Consider the following 16529-nt stretch of genomic DNA (forward strand, 5'->3'; position numbering starts at 1 on the left):
GTGGCCCAGCCAGCAGCCAGCAGCCAGCAGCCAGCAGCCAGCAGCCAGCAGCCAGCTCTCATCTCCAGACATGTGAGTAAGGCAATGCTAGACCAATCAGCCCCCTGTTGACCCACCTGCTGGTTTTAGCTACATGAACAAGTAGAGGCAAAAGTCTAAGTTTCTGATTCACAGAATCATGAGGTAAGACTATGGTTTTAAGCCACTGAAATTTTGAGGTGGTTTGTTACCCAGCAAAGGATAACTGAAACAGTACATAAAAATTAAGGAAGGCTAACTTCTCTAATAAATAGATCCCGAAATACGTAATGGCTTAAATACGAGAAGTTTATTGCCTGCTCATATAAACAGTTCAAGAAGGCTTGAGATTGGTGGCAGGGGCCTCTATTGCATATTCACTCAGGGACACAGGCTGTCAGTTTTTGCCATGGTCAACTTGTGGTTTCCAAGGTCACTTCAGGCATCATAAACTGGGTATCAGAAGCAGAGCACAGAGGACAGCAAATGGAAAGTTTTACTGGGCCTGGTCAAGAAACAGGGCATATCTCTTCTGTCCACATTTCACAGGTGGAACCCAGCCACATGACCAAGCCTAACTGCAACAAAGGAGTCTAGTCAGGTGCCTAGGAAGACGAGGAAATGTTTCCATGAACAAGTCACAGTTTGATGCTACAAAACTGCATTGTTTTTAGGAAAGAAAAGTCACTGCTGTTAGGTCCAGCATGATAGAGTGGGAACACGGGCTGAGGATTAAAAAGATCCAGCAGGATTTTGGTTCCACATTTATTAACTGTATAACCCGAACAAATGACCTCATCCATGTAAATCTGCAATTCTTGCTCCACAAGACAGGGAAATTACCATCTTCAGTGGGTTGTTGTGAGGTTTAAATGTCACGTTCTTGGTAGAGTGTCTGGTACGTGATAGGCATTCAATAAATGGGAGCTGATGTCATTAGTGTTGTAACTAAATTGAGTGGTGTGAGAAATCAAGGAGTATGGAGAGAAAAAAAGAGGAACAATAGCTATCCAGATAGCAGTAGTATTAATCATGACTTAAACCAGTCTTACCACAAAAGGAGGGGATTTATTAGAGGGATAGAGACAGGGTGTGGCTCTCAATATGAAACACAGACCTGAAACCTCTTCTAGGACTTTGGAGATTAAACTCATTTCCTTTTTCATGTTATGTATCTTTGCTTCATTCTCTCCAATTACAGACACACTTTTTGCATGTTTCAACAGCCCCCAGAAGTGCTAAGTTTTAAGTGTGTGATGTTACTGTGGTTATAAAGAGTCTCTTTTACACATACATATTGATGTATTTATAGATAAAATAATATCAAGATTCTGCTTTAAAATAATGCATTTAAAATACATTTACGGAAGGGAAGTGGAGAGCACACATTCCAGGATTAGCCTTGAGCTGATAACTGCTGAAGTTAGGGTACAGGTACACGGGAGTTCACTATACTGTTCTCATTACTTTTGTATACACTTGAAAATTTCTACTAAACAAACAAAGGAAGAAAACAAACGCTCAAGACTGGTCTCCTCTTGGCTTAGAGATTCAAGAAGAAAGGGATGGACTTAACTGGACCATCCTCACATCACATTTTTTTTAGCTATGATTTTCTGCTTTGGTGGAAACTTTATGTAACTAAAAGGGAAACACTGCTGTGTTCTGCATTATCATCCATCTGGCTATGGTCTTTCTGGATATTGAGGGAAACAGCTAAAATGATACACAGAAATCAAGACTTGGTAGGGCTGGATGAACTCAACAACAACCTTTTCTTGACCTACTGATTGCTAGAATACTTTCCCCATTCTCCTCACATCCTATCACCTTAAGAAAGGCAGAGCTATTTTGGCAGTATTTTCCTCAAGCACCATCATATTTCATAGTCTCAGGAGAGAAGAGGTCAGAGAAACAAAGCACAAGGACTGCAAAAATTATGTATCTACTCTATAGTGATGGAGACAATAAGCTTTCAGAATAGTCACACTGTGTTTTGAGGGTATCTAATCAGAATATCCAGTACATAAAAGACCCTTTGGTCAACAGCACAAAATAAAAGGAGAAAGGGGCTGAGAACTAGTTACTATTTCTTTCTCTTAAGATGTATTTTCTGGAGAAAAAAAATCAATTTCTCCTTATGACACCCAAGGTGTACACAGGTTTATGCAATCATATTCTAAAAACTGGTTGGTCTCATCTGTTATACTGATCACATAAAAAGTAAGGACCAAGGGGAAAGATACTGATAACCTTAGAAAAAAAAGTCTAGGGATACAGGGAGCAAGAGTTTGTTGGTCACAATCCAGTACTCTCTTCAAAAAGAAAGAGTGTATTTGGACAATAAAAAAAGTTGTAATTTTACAGTTAAAAATTTTTGCTAATCAGTCTCAAAATCAAATTCTGTTAATATTCAAACCAGATTTTAAATTTTCACAAATGTGGCAGACTGCTTTTCCAAAGATGGACACCACAATATATCCCATCCAACTTTTTTTTTTTTTTTTTGACCATGTGACATTATCATTTCTTCCACTGGGTGGTGAGGTCTACGTTTTCTCCCCATGAACCTGGGAAGACCTCTGTGTCCTCCTCAACCAACAGGGTACAGTGGAAGTGACTCCATGTGGCTTTGAGACAAGGTCATATGAAACTCATGCATTTCTGCCTTGCTCTCTTGGGACAACTGATCCTGGAATTGAGTCACCACACTGTGGCAGTCAAGCAGCTACATGGACATGTCGTGTATAGGTGCTCCAGCAAATAGCCCAGCTGAGGGCCTAACCAACAGCCAACATCAACTACTAGATGTGACTGACTGAGGCTTCAGGTGACTCCAGTCCCAACCAGCTGAGTCACTGCCAGCTCCAGCTGATACTGCATGGAGCAGAGATGAGCTGTCTCTGCCAATCCCAGTCCAAATTGCAGATTTGTGAATAAAATAAAAGGACTGTCATTACCTTAAGCCTCTAAGGGATGCTCTATTATGCAGCAAAAATAACTAGAAGACTAAATATGACTATTTAATTAGCAGAGCTTTAAACTTTTTGTACATGGTGAAATGGTAGGTAAAATATTGAATGAATATGAATAAAATAGTGTATTTTGATGCAATCTATGAATTAGATTTATATGCAGCAGCAAAAATAGATCTCAAAAACATACAGCAAAAATAATCAGAATGATAAACAATGAATATTTGTTTACATTTTAAGAACACACTCAAAGCAATCCTACGTATCGTTCAAAGATTCAAAAAATCTAGTTAACTATATAGAAGGTAGACAGACTAGAGGGACATATTAAATACTAAGGTGCACGTCTATGGGAGTGGGGATGGGGATAAAGGGAGAAAATAATTTAACAAAACAACCCCAAACAATAGAGTGTTATGTTATGTAATTACTAAACTTAATTCACATTTCCTTCTGGCACTCAGCTAAAACCTACTTCCTAGCCTCTTGTGCACTTGACTATGTCCTAACCAATGGAATGTAGGCAGAAGTGACATATGCTATCTCCAGGCCAGGCCAGACCCCTAGAAACGGAAAAATGGCCTTGGCAACTAATAGAAAAACTGTGTCTTTCCCATCTGAATATAAACAATGATCACAATACAGCAACACCGATCAGACAAAGCAGCTCTGTGAACGCAGTGGACTGAGACACACCCCAACCACTCAGTGGGCATGTCCCAAACAGCGGACAGAAACACTGCAACCACTAAAGCAATTATACACCTCCCTCTTCTGATACGTGTTTTTTTTTTTTTTTCCCAACCATTAATATAGCTCTGCTTTAAGCATACTGACTCCTAGGTAAAATTACCAAGGTACGTAATTACTGACTAGCCCCAAGCTCCTGACAGCACTCAGATCACTACCAGACTCTATTTATGTTAACTCTTCTTTGAATCACCCAGCACAAGTCCAAATTTATAAGCTTGTTCCAATTCTCTTACACAAATGCCCCTTGGTTCCTCACCTAGCTAAAGAAACCTTATGTTGACCTCAGGTGTGTTCATGGTGGTCTTTGGTTGGTGACCTTTGAGAAGAGTGGAGCTTCCTGAGATCTGGCTTAGGTCCTTCCCTGCCACAAACCACGCTTGACTTCGAAGTGGTGGGCAAATTTCAAACTCCTTGAATCTCCACAGTCTCAAAGCCACCCTTTCCAAGGCAACACAGGCTGAATGTGAACTCCAAATAATTTGTTGAGCCCTTCAGTGTTAGGTTTGAATTTAATTTCTAAGACTTTTGAATTCTGATCATCTTGGTAAAATCTGGCTGCTAAACTTTTAACTCAGCATTCCTACTATCTGCCCAGTCATCCACTGTCTTGACTATCACTCCTCTGGAACAGAAAAGCCTACAGAGAGGGACACAGACCAGATAAATTGCCAACAAGGCTGGTTCTGATGGCTGCTGAGTTCAGAATATCTCATCTCTTCATCTCTATATCCTTGGAACAAACTCTGCCTTGGGTCACAGTATTAGTTTGCTGCTGCTACAACAATTACCACAAACTGGGTGGCTTAAAACAAGAGCAACAGTTTCTCTCACAATGCTGAAGACTGGAAGTCTGAAATCAAGATGGCAGCAGGCCTGTGCTCACTCTGAAGCCTCTAGGGAATCCTTCCTAGATTCTGGGCTGCTGCAATCTTTGGTGTTCCTTTGCTTACAGTTGCAGCACACCAATCTCTGCCTCTGTCATTACATGGCCTATGTCCTTCCTTGTGTGTCTTCAAATCTCCCTCTCTTTTTTGAAGACACCAGTCATTGGATTTAGAATCCACCCTAATCCAGTATGACTTCATCTTAACTTTACCCTATTTCCAAATAATGTCACATTCACAAGTACCTAGGGTTTAGACTTCAACACAGCTTTCTGGAAGACAATTCAATCCACAACAGTCACTTTTTAAGATATTTTAAGACTTACTTCCTATAGTTGTGTCTTCCTAGAGCTGCTTCTTTTCTTTTCTTTAAATGAGTCCTCAGTTGACAATAGCTGTCCTTGGCCAGATTCTGGAGACATGCCATTGCACAAGCATATTATCAATGCAATGATCCTTGTGAGAACTTTTTAGTCTTAAGCTTACAGTCCTTTCAGGCCAAGTACCTTTTCCTTCATGATACCTGTGTTACACTGCTAAATAAGGCACACATCTTTCCAAGTTGCATAATTTCATGAAAGACAATTATGTATTGCAGTGGTCACTCTGAAGAAATCTGACAAGAGCAATGCTGTTCATCTGACAGGCACATTAGCACAAAGAGGAAATGGAATTCCAACTGTTCAATGGTCTGTTTCTACATTCCATTTGAAGTGGTATAATGCTGATACTGGTAGACTTATATATATTATTTATGTAAATGTAGAATAACCACTTTAAAAAGTATAGAGATATACTTATAAACATTATAAATAAATTTAAATGGAATAGTAACAAAATGTTCAAGTACCCCCAAGAAGATAGGAAAAATCAATGAAAAACAGAAGGAACAAAGAGAACACAAAATAGCAGACAAATCCCAACATATCAAAACTATATTACATGTAAACAGTTTATACATGTAAATAAAAAGAAATTGGCACAATAGAAAAAAAAGGCATTTTTCTGTCCACAAGAAAGGTGAAAACAAATTACCAGCATCATGAATGAAAGAGGGAATACCACTGCAGACCCAGCAGACATTAAAAAGATAATAAGGGAATAAAACAAACAACTCTATGCCCATAAACTCAACAACTCAGATGAAATCAACCAATTCCTCAAAAGCTACAAACTATCAAAATTCACCCCAAATGAAACAGACATCCTGAAGTGTCATAAATACTAAAAAAAATTAAATCTACAGTTTCTTAAATCTCTAAGCCAGGTGGTTTCATTGCTAAACTGTATCAAACATTAAAAGAGTAAATAACAGCAACTATATACCAGTTCTTCCAGGAAACAGAAGAAAGGGGACCACTTACAATTTTTACAGGGTTGCAAGGTGTAAGAGTCACCTGCAAAAATCAACCGGATTTCTATACACTAGCAACAAACATATCAAAACTGAAATTAAAAACACAAAACCACATGTAATTGCTCTTAAAAAAGAGAAATGCTATAGTTTAAATCTAACAAAACATGTACAGGATTAGTATGAAGAAAACCACAAGACTCTGATGAAAATATTTTTAAGAGACCTAAATAAATAAAGAAACCTACTGTGTTTATGGACTGAGAAATTACTCAACACATTAAAAATGTCAATCATCCCCAACTGATCTACAGGCTTAATGCAATTTTATTGAAATCTCAGAAAGATTTTTTGTAATAGAGAAGCTTTCTAAGTTTATATATGGAAATATAAAAACAAAACAAAAAATTTTGGAAAGAGAAAAGTTGGTGGAATCATACTACCCAACTTTCTAATAGCTACTTATTTAGCTACAGTAATCAAGACAATGTAGTATTGGTGGAGAGACAGGACAAAAGAGAAAAATGCCTGAAATAACCCAAAGCACAGATTTTGACAAAAGGGCAAAAGCAAGTCCAAAGAGAAAGTATGGTTTTTCAACAAATGGTGTTAGCATAACTGTACATTCCAAGGCTTTTATAAAAATGAACTTCAACCTACACTCACACTTGACAAAAAAATTAACCCAAGGTGGATCATAGATCAAATGTGAAAAGTGAAATCATGAATCTTTTAGAAGACAACATAGGAGAGAATTGCATGGGTTAGGCAAAGTTCTTAGCCATGACACCAAAATCATGATCCACAAAAGAAAAATACCATAAATTTGAGTTTATCAATACCAAATCCTTTTGCTAAGAGAAAGATCCTGTTAAGAGAGTGAAAATACAAGACATGGATTAGGAGAAGTATTTTCAATTCACAATTCTCACAAGACCCATTTCAGAATATATATAATGAACTCTCTAAATGCAAGAGTGGGTAGCTCACAGAGAAAAAAATGTGACAATGAATATATATATGTTAGTGTATAACTGAAAAATTGTGCTCTACACTGGAATTTGACACAACATTGTAAAATGATTATAAATCAATAAAAAAGTTTAAAAAAACAAATGCAAGAGTAATAAGACATAAAATTCAATATGAAACCTACTAGGTGGCATGAAAAAATCCACAATACCAACTGCTGGTGAGGATATAGAGCAACTGCATCTCTCTTGAGTTGCTGGTGGGAATATAAAATGGTACATAAACTGTGGAAAAGAGCTTGGCAGTTTCTTATTAAGTCAAACATAGACTTACCGTAAAACTCAGCAATCATATTCCTGGGTATTTATCCTAGAGAAATGAAAACACATGTCTACACAAAAACCTGTACATGAATGTTTATAGTAGTTTTATTTCTAATAGCTGAAAATTGGAAACAATCAAAATGTCCTACAAAAAGTGAATGGATAAAGTGTGGTACACCCATACAATGGAATACCACATCAGCAATAAAAAAGGAACAAACTACTGATACATGCAGTTAGTTGAAAGGATCTCAACACTATTATACTGAATAAAAAAAGCCAATTGTCAAGGTTATATATTGTATAATTTCATTTAGAGAAATACATTTCCATGTTGAAATGACAAAGTTATAGTGATACAGAACAGATCAGTGGTTGTCAGTGTTACAACTATGGAGAAGGTATGATTATGAAAAGGTTGCATGAGAGTTTCTTTGTGGTGATAGGGAAGTTCTGTATCCTGATTATTGTGGTAGTTATAGGAATCTATACATGTGAACAAATTTCATAGAACTATATGTTAAAAAGAAAGGAATGCCATGTAAAACTTGGTAAAATTTGAATAAGATGTGTAGTTTAAAGAACTGTACCACTGTCAACTTGTTTTTGATAATGAATTATGGTTATGTAAGATCTTACCACTGGAGCATCAGGGGAATTCTGGGTGAAGGTACACAGAAATTCTTGGTCCTATTTTTTTTGCAATTCCTTGTGAGTATAAAATTAATTTCAAATAAAGCTAAAAATTGGTAGGAGAGGTTTCTAAATGAAGTCCAGATTCTACAACTTACCTCAAACTCTTCCCCAGACCAATAAAACACAAAACATTTAAAATCTGTCTCACTTGTGGATCCACCTAAACCCTGTTATTTCCTTTCTCTTCTCTCCTTTTCTATCTTCAGAACTATCCGTAATAACTCAAAGTCCCTTAAAACAGAAACCTCTACATGAAGAGGTCCTTAATATTTACTAGTATGTCATCTTCTAATCCTGGTTACATTCAGATCTTTGTGTCATGGTTGAGGACTTTCCAAGTCCTGTCCTTGTCCATATATTCCAAACCTTCTTGACCTCATTCAAGCAGTTCTTCCCTTTGGTGGGTCCAGGAGATGTAAAAGCTTGACACTATAAATAAAAGTTAACTGGAAAGTTGCCCCATTCGAGCCCAAAAGAGGAAGAACTAGAAGCCTCTGGATGATCACAAAGGAGATCCAAGGGAAACTGTAGCATCCAAATTTCAGTGATCCTCTTAGCCCATGAAGGTGATTATCTCTGACGGAAGGACAGAAACATACCTTTCAAAATGACATGGGCTGTACTATAAATCCTACAGATTTATAAATCTATAAATAGGAAATCATATATTTCAGAATTAAACAATTATCAGGTGGTAGGTTAACTTTCGTCTGATCGGCCTATAGCTGGCTCCCTCTTCTTCTCCACCCTCCTTCTCCCTTCTATTTCTCTTACAAAAACGTTAGGAATTAATTAAAAATCAAAAATTAGTCATAAAGTATTGTTGCTACTCACATATTCATCCAGTCCAGATAAAATTCAAATTATTTTTTTTAAAGTCTCGAGCTTTACACATATTGCCTCTTCAACTTTTTTTTTCCCCTAAAACTAACACAGGAGAAAAAGTTAGTTGCCAGTTTGAATAATGGCCTTGGATACTAGGTTATAAGATCCACAAAGGCAGGAAAGTTAAAACTTCCTAATGTATAATATTTATAATGCACATTTTTGGTTTGGTTCATCGTATATCAGAAGAGAAAAGAGTTCATATAATATTCCTGATCATGTCCCTTTGGACAAATTGGAATGATTTAATCTTAGTTTAAAAATAGCTTTTAGTCTCCTCACTGATTTACGATCATGTAAAAATAATGTTAGTGCAAAGTGCTAGTTTGTATAAGACTTGGATTGAATGTTTTATGATTTGAACTTTCTAAATCTCTTGCATTATAGGTCAAGTTGATTTAGTCATATGTAATTCTTATTATGCTACAAACCATAAGGACTTAATGTATAAACTTCAATTGTAGTTTTCCCATCTTAACTTTGTTAAGAACTTAACATTAATATTAAACTGAATTAAGTTAATAAATGAATCAAATTAATAAACAATCTTTGGATACTTGACAATTTCTAAGAAAAAGATACAAAACATTGGTCACTTAACATGGTTTTAATTTATCCTTGTTTCCTATTGTAAAAATTATAGAATGACTAAAGAGTAACTAAATGGAAATGTCTTAAAAATATTAATTTATTTTTGCCATCTTCAAATCTATAAAAAGATACAAAACGTATAGCCACGGAGAAAGAAACGTAAAGTTTTTAGTTTTATGTATTCTCATTCAGTGTTTGGAGGAAACAAAATGGGTTATTTTGGTTAAGGTAGTTGCTAATAAAATAGTTGAGACTGTATTATAGTATAGTTACAAAATAATACATCTCATACATATCAGATAATGGGAATGGCTTATCTATTTATCAAGGGAACTGTTAATTTTACTAACATGGTAAACTCAATATATGTTGATTTATTTAATATGCTCATAAAGGTAATCCTACTTTAAAGCAAAATTAAAACTTTAAATTACTTTACATGTTTACATATGTCTAAACAAATATTTAGGAGGGCTTTAGAAAGTTGCATGAAAGAAAGGCATACAGTTCCTTAATAGCAAATCATCATCTGGGTGACATAAGAGTGTTACATTAAAATTAGGGTTTTCTTTCTGTAAAATGATTGACTTATTCTGTGTCCAGATAGCAGAGTTTCTTCTTAAAACTAAAAATATTGTGAAATCTATATATTTTTGGCATACTCTTGAATTATTTTAACACACATTTCCTTTTTTTCCAAAAAATTAAGTTTCTCATAATCATCATCACTTATTACTGCTATTTTTACATTAACTTAAAAATTTATTGCATTCCGATACTTATTATGTCTCTATTTTGTCTCCTTGTCACCTGTTCTTTATTTTGCCTTTCCCAATTTGTGAATAATAAAACTTCCAATGTGCCTTTTACAACTAAAAATTTTGGGGGGGTAACCTGGAGAGGCTCCAAGGTAACCTGGAATTTGCTTCTTCACCTTATAAAAAGGGAGGAAAACAGAAATAACTGAATTTCTTTGGTAGTTTGAATTTTAACTCTTCTAAGTATTTTAACTGTTACGAGACCTTGTCTTAGTTTTCAAAACATACAGTGAAAGACCAAAAACTGACAAATAAAGAGAAGTTTTAAAAAGTGTTTTAATACCAGAGAAAAACTACCTTTGAGTCTTGATGAAATAGACCTTTCCAGGAGATCTGAAGCTCTCAAGCCTTAAAAATCCTCCAGGAGCAGATGCTCTGCAGATGGAGACTGCTAACCAAAGACCCTGTCAGATGGAGGAGATGATGACAAAGCAGACGGCTTCTACCCAACATGGCAGAAGATTAATTTCCTGGTATCTCAGATTTTCTTCTGCTTTACTGCTAATCTTATTTGTTACCGTACTTTGGTGCCCCCTAGCCATCACCTCATGGTTTCACAGAATGCGTTCACATGTTCTCACTGTTGTATTTTCACTCTCTCACCAACTCTGCAATTTAAGAAAAGGCAAAACCCCTCGTGTTTTTCTCAGTCCAGTTACTGCTCTAAATCTAACTGACTGATAGATTATTTTCATTTCCAACCTGACCTCACTGACAAAAATTTAAAGTGACAGCTGTTACTTTATATACTTCAGACAGTAGGTTTTTATGATATTGAAATTTCCTTTTATTTATTAACCCCAATCCTTCAGTCTTATAAAAATTGGAAACTACCTGAAGTCAACAAAATACTTCCGCTGAAATCACTATAGTACAGACATTATAAGCTCACTTAGGAGTGGGAACAGATACTGGGGTTTTCCCTGTGGCAATGGTCAGTCTGTTCTCTTCAGAGACTCCAGCCTGATTTGGAAGAATTCTTTGCCTTCACTCAGAGTATCCGCCTGCCTCAAGGGACAAGCAGTTGGCTCAAGCCTAATGTGACAAATGTTATTTATACTCCCAATATAGACTACCCACCTCATCCTACAACCTTTCATCTTTTCATTCAACCAACAATATATTAGTTTTCATCTTTTTCAACCAACAACATATCAGTTTGTGGGCTATTGCTAAAGCAGGGCACAGAGGAAATTTTACAGCATTCTGTATAAAATAAAAATGAAATAAAATAGAATTTAAAATATTTTAAAATAAAATAATTTTATATAAATAATTTATTTTATGTATTTAAAATAAAAATAATTTATTTAAAAAAATAAAATAAAAGAGGAAGGAACACTTTCCAATTATTTTAATGAGCCCTTCCTTATCCTGATAACAAAACCAAAGATACTGCAAGAAAACTACAAACCAATATCCCTCATGGACATAGATGCAAAAAAAAAAAAAAACCCTTAACTAATATTAGCAAACTGAATCCAGAAATATATAAAACGTTGGTTCAAGATTTAAAATCAATCAGTGAATTTATCATATTAGCAGATTAAAGAAAAATCTTATTATCATTTCAACAGAGAAAAAGCATTTGACAAAATTCAATATTCACTCATAATAAATCCTCCTAGGGAACAGGAACAAAAGGCAAGTTGCTCAGTTTTATAGAAGGCATCTACAAAAAAACTACAGCTAACAAAACCTTAGTAGTGAGACTGAAGGCTTTCCTTTCAAGTTCAAGAACAAGTAAGGTTCTCAGCTTTTAGTACTTCCATTCACATCATACTGGAGATCCTAGCCAACATAACAAGAGAGACGGGGCAGGGGACGGGGGGGGGGGGGGTGGATGGAGGGAGGAAGAAGGGAGGGAGGAGGGAGGGAAAACAAGAAAAACTAAAATATTTTGGAAAAAAAGAATAAAGTTGGAGGACTCACACTGCCTCATTTCAAGACAAAGCTTCAGCAATCAAGACAATGTAGTAGTGGGGAAGGGCAGAAAAACAAGCAGAATAGAGAATCTAGAAATGAATCCACACATGTACGGACAACAGATTTTTGACATAATACAAATATAATTAATCAGAGTAAGAACAGTCATTTTAACAAGTTGTGCTAAAATAACTGGGCTTTCATATGCAAAAAGAAAAAAAAAAGACATACTTCAACTCATACTTTGCACTGTGTTAAAAAAAAAAAACTGGAAATGAATCATAGACTAGATATAACACCTAAATCTCCTAGAACACAAGCCAGCAAACTAAGGCTTATGGGCCAAATTTGTCAGATGATATGGAAAGAGTAAAGCAGGGTAAGGTAAATAGGGAATATGAGGGTGCTGGCAGACCAACAAGGTGGTAAGGTGTTCTCATTTTATATTGTAAGGTTAAGGTCTCTCTGATGAGGCAACAGCTGAGCAAAAGTAACAAAATCTGTTAAAGGGGAAGCCTGCAGAGACCTGAAGGAAGTGCCACAGCTAGAGGGAAGAGCAAGTGCAAAGGCCCTGGGGTAGGGGCTTGCCTGGTATACTTTAGAAACATCAAAAGACCAGTGTGGCCTCAGGGGAAGAAGGAGAGTGGGGGAAATGAGAGAAAGAGCGACTGGAATGTAAACATCTGTGTATGCATGCACACACACCCCAGACATCATAGGGTCATTTAGGTCATGGTAAAGACCTCAGCTGTGACTTTGAGTAAGATGGGATCCATGAAGGATTTTTAGGAGAGGAGTCACATGATCTGATATTATATAATGGCATCCCATGAATACACAGGCATAGAAAAGTCTGGAATGACATATATCAACATATTAAGAAGAAAAAAAAAATCCCTGGGGAGATGCAGAAAGGAAAAACATGTTTTCTCCTTTGTGCTTTACTTGTATTTTTGAAAATTTCTATAACCAATATCCAGTATTTTGCTGAAAAAAATTTATTTTTAAATATCTAGGGGATGAATCATTAGAACTGTCAACCAAGATACCTTTTCCTTTGCTTTACCTTAAGCTCAAAACAATTTTAAGCAGCCCATTTCAACTCCTATGATTAATAATCAAAACTGAATATGAACTAAGCAGCATGTAAGTGGCTAATAAATCTCTAAAACAAGCCACTGACATTCAGGAAGGGCTTAAAGAGAACGGGTTAACTGTTTCAAACAACTGTTTTAACCACTTTCTTGCTTGCTTGAATTTAGTAGTAATTTTATCGATTTAATACTTGCCAATTTTTGCAAAGTTGTCTACACGTTTCTCTTAACTGCAAGGATTTTCAAAAGCATCAGGATACTGAGACAAAGAGAAGCTTTCAGTAGATAAGCAGCCTGGGTCGACGGGGGATTTAGAGAAAACACACACCTTGGCCACTGCTTGAGAAGCAAGTGGCCAAACACGGAAATGGTGAAGGACCATTCCAGGAGAGGTTCTCCAGTGTTTCTAGGGAAGGTCTCTGTTCTAGTTATTGATTGCTGTGTATCAAAGCATCCCCAACTTCAGTGGCATGAAACAGCAATACCGTATGTTATCATCTCTCACAATCCTGGAGGTTGAGTACACCCAGCCAGGTGGTTCTCGCTTGGGGTCTCTCAGATGGTTGCAGGCTGCCAGTGGCTGGGACTGGAGTCATCCAGAAGGCTTCCTCATGCACGTGTCTGGCAGCTGATGTGGCCTGGGCCTCCTCACAGCAAGGAAACTTGGTTCCATGAGAGAGCTTCCCAATAGTGCCATGAAGAAGCAGCACTGCCTTTTCTAACCATGTCTCGGAAGTTACACAGCATCCCTTTGGCTGCATTAGTTAGAAATTAGTAGGGCCAGCTCATGCTCAAGAGAAGTGAAGTTGGTATTTTACCTCTTGATTGAGGAAATAGCAAAGAATCTGCAGACATGATTTAAAATCAGTCTACCCTCTGGCTTAAAGTCTACTAGATGGAATCAGACGAGAAAATAATAAAAGGTATTAGGCTAAGTGTAAAGAAAGAAGTATTTACAAATTAATTATGGGGGTGGTTCACAAGGAGTTAGCACAATCAGAAGCAGCTTTCTCTAAGAAAGGGCATTTTGAAAGGCCTTATAGAATGGTGGAATGTTCACAGGCAAATGTATGAGGGAAAAATAATCTAGACATCCATTCCCTTGGGTTGCTAAAAAGGTCTACAGAGGATTTGGCAAATGATTTCAACTGGGATTTAGGGTATGTGGAAAAGAACAGTACATGTGACTGAAAACATAGAGTTTGGTTATAATATTAAAGTACTATATTTCAAATCAGAGGTGTTAAAAGCTCCCAGAAACACTCAGGTGAGGTTTAAGAGGAGACTTAATCTACTCAGCTGCAAATTAAGTGTCTAAATAAATCTATAAACATTAAGCCCTATAACCTCTCCAAACTGACCTACAACTTAGGGCCTACTCCCCTTCACTGGGCCTTGAGGTTTCCACTCAATCTGCCTTTGGAGGTACAGAGTCCCCAAAGTCCATGACACATCTGTCCTCTCTTAGTTTAACCTCTATCGAGATGTCCCACAATCAATCAAGCAAACTATTTACCATAAGACAGCTTCACTAATCCAACAAGATAAAAAGGGTTTACTTCTGATATCATTTCCTAGATGAACATCTTATCAACTCTGCTTTCATAACCTCTCTATAAACTTCTGGTGGTATACTATCAGATTTATAAAGCCAAGAATTTTGATGTTCATAATCGTAATTTCAGTTCAGTCATCTACCAATACTTTTCTCTTGGTCAAATCACTTAACCTCCCCAAGTTTCCTCATCTGTGAATATGAGGATGAAAATCCCTTTCTGAAAGGGTTGTTGTAGGAATTAAATGAGATATCTGTGCTTACCATGATGGCTAGCACAGAGTGAGTATTCCAAAATACAAGATATCACTTTTATCAGCATAAGCTTATAACACAAAACCTTAATAAAACAACTATCAAAAGGCTGATGTGAATAGGTTAATAGTTCTATTTTTACCATCATTAAGTGTGGTCAACCTATGTCCCTGGAATTAGATGATTCCACCAATTTCATTTTTATATTAAATTGTAATATTCTTCACTTGCCTTCTTTTTAATTTATAATTTCAAGAGATACTGGTGGATAAGTAAGTTTCTTTCACAGAATGTCATAGCAGAAGAAAATTAAACAGGGACAACAATACAGAACGATGGGTACAGTCTTCACCAGAGTGACTGGAGAGGATCTAGACAGAGTGGTCAGACACAGCCTATCTGAGCAAGTGACATTCATGCAGAGATCTGAATATTGAGAAAGAACCAGCCAAGTGAAGATCTGGAGAAAGAGCATAAATATTGTATATAAAAAAATTGTATCTCATCATCAATTCTTATACCAGCATTAAATTAGAGGCCAGTACCAGTGATGAACATAGATGCAAAAATCCTCAACAAAATATTAGCAAACAGAATCCAACAGCACATAAAAAGATCATATACCACGATCAGGTTGGGTTTATCCCAGGAACACAAGGATGGTTCAACATACGCAAATCAATCAATGTGATACACCACATCAACAAGAGAAAGGATAAAAAAACACACGATCATCTCAATAGATGCAGAAAAAGCATTTGATAAAATTCAACACCAATATATGATAAAAACCTTTCCTAAAGTGGGTATAGAGGGAATATATCTCAACATAATAAAAGCTTATTCTAGCATTAGCACAGTGGGACTTAGAAAGCTTAATTGATTTTCCCCAAGTAAAGTAAAATCCATCTCCTAATACACCTATTTCTCAAATATAGTTGCAGAATAAAAAATTACACAATTTTTAAAAAGTTATTATAATAAATGGATTAAATTTTTAAATGAATTACATATAAAAGTATCAGGAGAAAATTCAAGTTACTTATGTAAACTTAAGATGAGTAAAATCCTTCTAAATATGACCACAAAGGTCAAAAACATAAAAGCAAAAATTGATAAATGTGATTATTTTTATAGAAAGATAAATGTTTTAATAGAAAAAAGACAAAACAAAAACCATAAGAAAAAGCATTACCATAAATAAGATTCAAAGACAAATGACAAACTGAAAAACATATCTGCAATCCATATTAAAGATTAATAGTCTTAATATTTAAAAATATCTTAAGATAAACCACTAAGGGAAAAAAACAAATAGGCTAAAGTCATAAATAATTCACAAAGATACAAATGGCCAAGACACTAATAAAAAGATTTTCAACTAGTCATAATGAAAGAAATTTAATGAAAACTGATACTCTATCAAAATA

The 16529-nt window shown here is 35.9% G+C and overlaps 1 long non-coding RNA gene across 3 annotated transcripts in view; it reads right to left on the bottom strand.

Annotated features, from left to right (window-relative positions):
- Nucleotides 1-15706, bottom strand: part of LOC106729718 — a 40220-nt gene extending 24514 nt beyond the window's left edge. Inside the window, exons 1-2 of one of the 3 annotated variants that reach the window (XR_004321432.1) lie at nucleotides 10567-15706; nucleotides 8810-8902 (exon numbers count right to left, since the gene is read on the bottom strand). This is a non-coding gene — a long non-coding RNA (uncharacterized LOC106729718). Of the gene's footprint in view, nucleotides 1-7289; nucleotides 7308-8809; nucleotides 9359-10566 lie in introns of those variants that run through there. The other 2 variants (XR_004321431.1, XR_004321433.1) reach the window with 2 other exon arrangements.
- Nucleotides 15707-16529: the final 823 nt, after the last annotated feature.

This window comes from Camelus ferus, chromosome 7 (genome assembly GCF_009834535.1).
Source record: "Camelus ferus isolate YT-003-E chromosome 7, BCGSAC_Cfer_1.0, whole genome shotgun sequence".
Classification (NCBI taxonomy): Eukaryota; Metazoa; Chordata; class Mammalia; order Artiodactyla; family Camelidae; genus Camelus; species Camelus ferus.